Source organism: Convolutriloba macropyga, chromosome 5 (genome assembly GCF_964194025.1).
Source record: "Convolutriloba macropyga chromosome 5, txConMacr16.3, whole genome shotgun sequence".
Classification (NCBI taxonomy): domain Eukaryota; kingdom Metazoa; phylum Xenacoelomorpha; order Acoela; family Convolutidae; genus Convolutriloba; species Convolutriloba macropyga.
The window spans coordinates 76,172,996-76,181,725 of record NC_134472.1 but is presented as its reverse complement, the minus strand read 5'-3'; positions in this window follow the sequence as shown (position 1 = coordinate 76,181,725).

Sequence of the window (8,730 nt, the reverse complement as noted above, 5' to 3'; positions counted from 1 at the left end):
TTTTCTTAAGCTACAATTTACTATGTCCCGTCCGCTCGTTTAATAGTCGCATTTGAGCAACTCATGCTAATTAGTGGCTCTTAAATAATATTTGGTTTTACACCTTTGAAAATTAATTGTGTAAAATTGTGTACAGAAATTCTATTCAATATGAACTCAATCGAACTCGACCGCGAGAGAAACAACAAAACTTCAGTAACTACAAAAATTGTAAAGCCAGCGCGTAAAATTATTTTCTATCCGACCTGCTGACCTTCAATTAATTACTTCAATGTTTATTATGAAGATTGCGGCAGAACTTTCTAAAACTTAGGCTAAATTTAGCGTGGTCCTGGTCAGACTGGTCCTGTGTATTGCTGGCGCATGTTTTAAGTTGAATGACACCTACATTATCGACCAGATGTTATACGAATTTGTCAATATACATCGAGTGATAATTTGCCCAACTTTGAAAAAACGATATCTCATGGTGTATGTTGAAGCATGTGTTCTTAATTACTCATGTCCTTAATTAAACAGGTGTTCTTAATTACCCATGTTAATTAGACAGACGATTTCATTTCGATAGTTAGCGTATGTATAATAATTGATAGTACCTATGATAGCATATTATTGGCCCGGGTTGACAAAAAGTTTTAATCATAGAAATTTCATATTATGGACCATTGACTTCCTAAATCAAAAAAGTTTTAAAAGATTGGAAAAACTATAACTTTGCCATAAATGAAAGTTCTATAACCAATACTTTTCCATAAATGGAAGTTTTATGACTAAAACTTATCCATAAACGGAATTTCTATGTCTGACACTTTTCCATAAATGGAAGTTCTATGACTAAAATTTTTCCATAAACAGAAGTTCTACGACTAAAACTTTTCCAAAAAAGGAAGTTTTATGACTAAAACTTTTCCATAAATGGAAGATTTATGACTAAACTTTTCCATAAATGGAAGATTTATGACTAAACTTTTCCAAAAATGGAAGTTTTATGACTAAAACTTTTCCAAAAATGGAAGTTTTATGACTAAAACTTTTCCAAAATGGAAGTTTTATGACTAAAACTTTTCCAAAAAAGGAAGTTTTATGACTAAAACTTTTCCAAAAGAGGAAGTTTTATGACTAAAACTTTTCCAAAAAAGGAAGTTTTATGACTAAAACATTTCCAAAAAAGGAAGTTTTATGACTAAAACTTTTCCATAAATGGAAGATTTATGACTAAACTTTTCCAAAAATAGAAGTTTTATGACTAAAACTTTTCCAAAAATGGAAGTTTTATGACTAAAACTTTTCCATAAATGGAAGATTTATGACTAAACTTTTCCATAAATGAAAGATTTATGACTAAACTTTTCCAAAAATGGAAGTTTTATGACTAAAACTTTTCCAAAAATGGAAGTTTTATGACTAAAACTTTTCCAAAAAAGGAAGTTTTATGACTAAAAATTTTCCAAAAAAGGAAATTTTATGACTAAAACTTTTCCAAAAATGGAAGTTTTATGACTAAAACTTTTCCAAAAAAGGAAGTTTTATGACTCAAACTTTTCCAAAAAAGGAAGTTTTATGACTAAAACTTTTCCAAAAAAGGAAATTTTATGACTAAAACTTTTCCATAAATGGAAGATTTATGACTAAACTTTTCCAAAAATGGAAGTTTTATGACTAAAACTTTTCCAAAAATGGAAGTTTTATGACTAAAACTTTTCCAAAAAAAGAAATTTTATGACTAAACTTTTCCAAAAAAGGAAGTTTTATGACTAAAACTTTTCCAAAAATGGAAGTTTTATGACTAAAACATTTCCAAAAAAGGAAGTTTTATGACTAAAACTTTTCCAAAAAAGGAAGTTTTATGATTAAAACTTTTCCAAAAATGGAAGTTTTATGACTAAAACTTTTCCAAAAAAGGAAGTTTTATGACTAAAACTTTTCCAAAAAAGGAAGTTTTATGACTAAAACTTTTCCAAAAAAGGAAGTTTTATGACTAAAACTTTTCCAAAAATGGAAGTTTTATGACTAAAACTTTTCCATAAATGGAAGATTTATGACTAAACTTTTCCATAAATGGAAGATTTATGACTAAATTTTTCCAAAAATGGAAGTTTTATGACTAAAACTTTTCCAAAAATGGAAGTTTTATGACTAAAACTTTTCCAAAAAAGGAAGTTTTATGACTAAAACTTTTCCAAAAAAGGAAATTTTATGACTAAAACTTTTCCAAAAATGGAAGTTTTATGACTAAAACTTTTCCAAAAAAGGAAGTTTTATGACTCAAACTTTTCCAAAAAAGGAAGTTTTATGACTAAAACTTTTCCAAAAAAGGAAGATTTATGACTAAACTTTTCCAAAAATGGAAGTTTTATGACTAAAACTTTTCCAAAAAAGGAAGTTTTATGACCAAAACTTTTCCAAAAAAGGAAGTTTTATGACTAAAACTTTTCCAAAAATGGAAGTTTTATGACTAAAACTTTTCCAAAAAAGGAAGTTTTATGACTAAAACTTTTCCAAAAAAGGAAGTTTTATGACTAAAACTTTTCCAAAAAAGGAAGTTTTATGACTAAAACTTTTCCATAAATGGAAGATTTATGACTAAACTTTTCCAAAAATAGAAGTTTTATGACTAAAACTTTTCCAAAAATGGAAGTTTTATGACTAAAACTTTTCCATAAATGGAAGATTTATGACTAAACTTTTCCATAAATGGAAGATTTATGACTAAAACTTTTCCAAAAAAAGAAGTTTTATGACTAAAACTTTTCCAAAAAAGGAAGTTTTATGACTAAAACTTTTCCAAAAATGGAAGTTTTATGACTAAAACATTTCCAAAAAAGGAAGTTTTATGACTAACACTTTTCCAAAAAAGGAAGTTTTATGACTAAAACTTTTCCAAAAATGGAAGTTTTATGACTAAAACTTTTCCAAAAAAGGAAGTTTTATGACTAAAACTTTTCCAAAAAAGAAGTTTTATGACTAAAACTTTTCCAAAAAAGGAAGTTTTATGACTAAAACTTGTCCATAAATGGAAGATTTATGACTAAACTTTTCCAAAAATGGAAGTTTTATGACTAAAACTTTTCCAAAAATGGAAGTTTTATGACTAAAACTTTTCCATTAATGCAAGATTTATGACAACAAAAAAACTACCGGTATTTTTCCTCATTTGCTGACATAGATTGTAATTTTCGTTTAACCATTGGCACAAAAGTAGTGCAAAAACCACATTTATTTCTTCAAACGAAAAAACTATTTCGCGAAGACTATTGCTGATTAACCAAATTTTAAGATAAAGAAAACGCGTCATATGCGAGAAGCAGTTTTTAAACATAACCGTCTAACGTCGAAAAAATTGCTTTCGAAGGAATAGCCGAATAGTAGGAGCTCGAATCTATTGCATCCCACTTCAGTCGGGAGAGGGGGAGTAACTTAACTCACTAAGGGGTCTTCAAATGACGTCATTAGAGGTTATTATATACTACAATAACCAATAATAAAACTAAAACTAAAATAATAAAAATAATTACACGAATTTCGGAGGAGGAAGGGCGGTAAAGCGGGTGGGAGGAAAAAGCGGGTGGGAGGAGAAAGTGGGTGGGGGCTTAATGGGGGAGGGGTAATTTTTTAAGCGCCGCCCTTCATATCATCAGTTTACGTCTCTACAACTGCTTAGGTGAATCGCTCTTAGGTACTTAGAGACTAGTGAAATTAATAACTTTCAGGTTATACTTGTTTATCCCGGTTTTGATGACGAAAAGTCAACAGCGTCAGACAAAAAATTGTCAATCGGACGATCTGCATTAAAAAAGACCACAGGACCGTTACAAATGCTGAAAACTTCATTTGAGAGCAATTAAAAAATGTAATTATTTTGGAGAACAATTATTTGTAAGAACTGATCTTTATAAACCAATCAGTCAAATTTATTCGTGCAAACTGTGAGTAACCAACACCACCTTGTCAGTGAGACGCTGAAATAACTCTATTATACCCGTGTCCAATTCGTACCCGAAGAAAAATGTAGGATTGGGGCGTAATCGGGAGAATTTTTAGCCAATTTCCCACAAAACACTTACATCGTTTTGGGGGCTATTGGGAGGAGGGGGTAATTCGATGTAGGAGTGGGGTGTAAGGCGGTAATTTTTTTTTGGGGGGGGGAGGGTTAACTGGTGGAAGATTGGGGTGGAAGTTTTGAGGGGTGAAACATTGTAAGAGTAAGGGGGTAATGGGGGTAAAACGATGCAAGAGTAGGGGGGGGTTATGGGGGGAAAACGCAAGACTACGGGTTAATAGGGTGTTACCCCTTACCGCCTACTCCTAAGTCGTTTCTTCCCCCATTAGCCCCAACACTTACGTTGTTTTACCCCCCAATACGCCATTGCCTCTTGCATCGTTTTAACCCCTCGGCAGTCCCACTCTTACATCGTGTTACCTTCATAGTCACAGAACGACAGCCTAGAACCCACAACCTTTGTCCCCTGAGCCAGTTCGCTTTAGCCCTCAGATCACCGATGCTTGCCCAATATTAGCCATCCTATGTATATGAATCAAACAATTTGCCACCTTGCTCTTACATCACTCTACCCGTCTAAAACTACCCCTAATCTTATACCTTTTGGGGGGTAAATGTTGGGGGTTCAGTCTAAAAAAATCGCCCCTTACTCCCCATGACCGCTTTATCTTACATCCTCAATACCCCTTTATCTTAAATCTATAAATTCGTCCCTTACTTCCCATTACGGCCTAATCTTACGTCGTTTTGCCCCTCTAAAATTATCCCCTAATCATAATGGGGGTAACGGGGGGATTTTCATGTTTTACCCCCCAAAAATTACCCCTCAAAAAGATGTGAGATATTGAGATAAATAAAAGGGGTGAAACGATGTAAGGTTAGTGGGGTAATGGGGAGTGAGAGGGATTTTTAGGTTTAAACCCCCAAAAGATGTAAAAGACTGGAGTAGTTTTTGGGGAAGTAAAACGATTTAGGATTGGGGGTACGATAATAAGAGTAAGGAGTAATGGGGGACAGACGATTGGAGTAGGGGGGTAATGATGGTTAAAACGATGTAGAAGTAGAGGTGTAATGAGGGGTAAAACAATGTAAGAGTAGGGGGTAATGGAGTTAAAACGATGTAACAGTAGAGTTGTAGTGGGGGATAAAACGATGTAAGAGTAGGGGGTAACTGGCTAAAACGTTGTAAGAGTTAGGGGGTAAAACCATGCAAGACAAGTGGGGTAAGGGGTTTATTATTATCAGTTGAATCATATGTTATCTGAGTGCCTTTCTGCAGTGGAAGTAATTCTTAAAATTTATCAGACTATCACTATGACATCAATGATAAGTGATAATTTATAACACTGAACGAAACGTAAGGCTGGATTTTTTGATCATAATTTTTGGGGGGGGTAAATTCTAACATTTCCCCCTTGCTGCACTTTCCCATTATTACCCCTTTATCTTAAATCGTTTTACCCCATAAAATTGCTCACTACCCGGGCATCGCTCTGGGGGTAATAGTTCGGGGTAAATGTAACAATACCCCCTTACCCCCATTACCCCCTTATCTTACATCGTTTTAACCCTCCTTAAACTACCTCCAAAACTTGCATAGTTTTACCCCCTGAAATATTTGAGTTTTTCCCATTATAGCCCCCCAGCTCAGTGGTCAGATAACATATAGCCCCCCAATCATGGTAAATATAACATAATAGGGGCTATATTTTCATTGGGGGGGGTGGTGGCTATAATGGGAAAGACCTTAATTTTCCCCAAATCTTAAATCTTTTTGGGGAGAAACCTAAAATTTCCTGATTACCCCCCATACCCCACTATCTTAGATCGTTCCCCCCCTAAAATTACACCCAATCCTACATCATTTTGTGGGGTAATTTTCGAGCGGTAAAATTTAAAACTCCCCAATTACACCCCATTACCCCCTTTACCCTCCTAATCTTACATCGTTTTACCCCCATAGGCTTTTACCCGCTACTGTTACATCAGTTTGGGGCAAAGAGGCAGGGTTATGTCGACACGCGTACTCTATCTCTACTAAAAGTCCTTTACTCAGTCTGTCCCATTAGCGAATTGATATTTCTGACCACAATAACTTTTTAGAGAGAAAACGTCTTTTTTGAATTTGGTCCCGCTATTTTTTCCGAATTGTTTTTTGCCGACAAAAAGTGAAGAAGAAGAAAACCAGGATCTATTCTGTCCCCCCTGTTTAGTGAGCATAAATCTTTTATGACCCCAGGCGCACGTGCTATTTTCTTACATAGTAACGTGCTATATAACAACATATAATTTGTAACTAGGGATAAGAAAACACTGGGGGCGGAACAGAAAAGATCCGAAAAGCGTATAACATGGTTAAAAATATACGTAACCGTTTAGCATCGGTCAAGTTGATTTCAGTCGTATGGCAAGCTGTTGGCTTTGTCAGTGGCAAACTCCACCATAGAGAGGCTAGCTTTTAATTAAAAGAATTGAGTAGTGCGGTGGAGGGGTTGGGTGATGAGGAGTTAAGGTGATCAGTTTGGGGTTATTAAGGGTCCTTCGGTTGAGTGGTAAAGTGGAGTGGGCGGAGGGGGGGGGGTCAAGCGTGTGCAGGTGTGAAGGGTCGAATGAGGTGAAGCTCGCTGGATGAGGGATATCATGGAGGGTTCGAGCGGGAGAGGAAAGTTGGGTTGACAAACTCTATGAAATGCGCTCCACGCCTCAATAATTTCGGAAAATGTCCCCTCAATAATTTCGGAAAATTGCATTTTCGGAGACTTGTATGGCGTACGGTTCTAAGAAAACTGGTCGGCAACTCAACGCCCTACAGGCTCCGTCTGTTTATCCAGTTTTCGAGGAAGAAAAAGTCAAATTGTCAGAAAAAAATTAGCCAAAAAATTGTATAACGCATACAAAATTTGCTGCATAATTAACGCTGCATAAAAAGACCAGCAGAACTAAAATAATTGCCAAAAACTTCGTTCGAGAGCAATTTGTCAGAGTTAATTTCGAATATCAAAAATAAAACTAGACCAGTCGCGACACTGCTTTTTGCCAATAACCAATAGAGAAAACATAACCGACTAACGTCGGGCAAATTGCTCTCAAACGAACGGCGAGCGGTTGGCTCTATTAGTATCTAGCCACTGTTTAGTGAGGCTAGCTTTAGCTTGATTGAAGGTGCGTGAGGATTTGGCAATAGACAATGACAACAAGTCACATAACAGCCGCTGAAGTACGGCATCAAAAAAAGAGAAGGAGAGAGAGAGAGAGAGTGAGAGACAGAGAGAGAGAGAGAGAGAGAGAGAGAGATAACACGTGAACAAGAAAGAGAAGGAAAAACCCAACCGACAGAGAGAGAAAGAGAGATAGAAAAATTTTCCATGATGGATTTCGACTCAGCAACTTCTAGTTTTCCAGCCTTGTTAGTAAATAAATCATTTAGAAAAGAATCGAAAAAGGCAAAATTAAAAACAATAGTTTTCAACTTCACAGTAAAAAAAACTTAAAAACAATTTTTTGTCTCAAAAATTCTGTCAAGTAACCCATCTCCAAGACTTTCTATTTTTCGTTGGCCAGTAATGGTCGTTAAACTCAGAAAACAGCAAAAAATTTTGAACCGTTTTAGAAACAACTACAAATTTTAACATAATCTTGCAAAAATTTAAGATATTAATATCTTAAGAACCATTTTATTGTCTCAAGAGATTACCCAGTATCCCTGCTCCAAGCCTGAAATAATTTCACTGGCCCATAAAGATCCATACACTGATACATGATAAATTTTTCCAAAAACTTGAAAAAAAATTAAATTTTATCCAAAAATTACTAAAACTGGAGCCAAACAAATATTGATCACAATTAGAAACTATGCAGTAGCTTTGGAGGAGGTCCCGGGCCCCTGGTGCCGGAAAAAATTCAAGAAAAATATGATATTAAAATCTTGAAAATATTCAATTACATTTCTAAACTATGCAATAACATATTATCAAAGCCTAGAGGAAGCTCCGTGGCTCTTGAGGCTAGATAAACTTAGAAGATGACAAAAAGTTCAAAAAAAACTTACAAAAATTGCAAGATTCATAGAAAAAAATGCAAAAACTGGTGAAATCAAAAAGTTGAAAAATAATCCATGACCATCATAATTTATCCAGTAACTTATTATCAAACCCTATCGGAGGTTTTCTGACCCTTGAGACTTAAAAACCCAGAATAATGACTAAAAATGTCAGAAAATTGAAAAAAAACTGGCAAAAACTTTCAGAAAAATGCTAAAATTTGAGATTATAAATTCTTGCAACACATTCCATTACATCTAAAAAATATACAGTAACTTATTTTCAAATGCAATGCTAGAGGAGGTTTCTTGGCTCTTGAAGCTAAAATTACCTAAAAAACCACAAAAATTTTGAAAAACCTGAAAAAAAGCAAGTTTTGTCAAAAAAAATGCTAAAGTTTGAGACTTTAAAAAGTTTCAAAACTATTCCACGAACAACAAAAATTAGTCAGTCACTGACTATCAATATATATATATATATATATATATATATATATATATAAGAGTCTTTTAGCCGCTGGGTCTGGAAAGACATGTATAAGGAAAAATAAATGTCAAAAAATTTGAAAAAAATTTTACGTTTTGTCAAAAAAAAATCTCAAATTCTTGATGTTAAAATGTTGAAACCGTTCCATTATTACTAGAAACTATGCAGTAACCTATTTATGAAACTATGAGGAGGTTCCTTGAC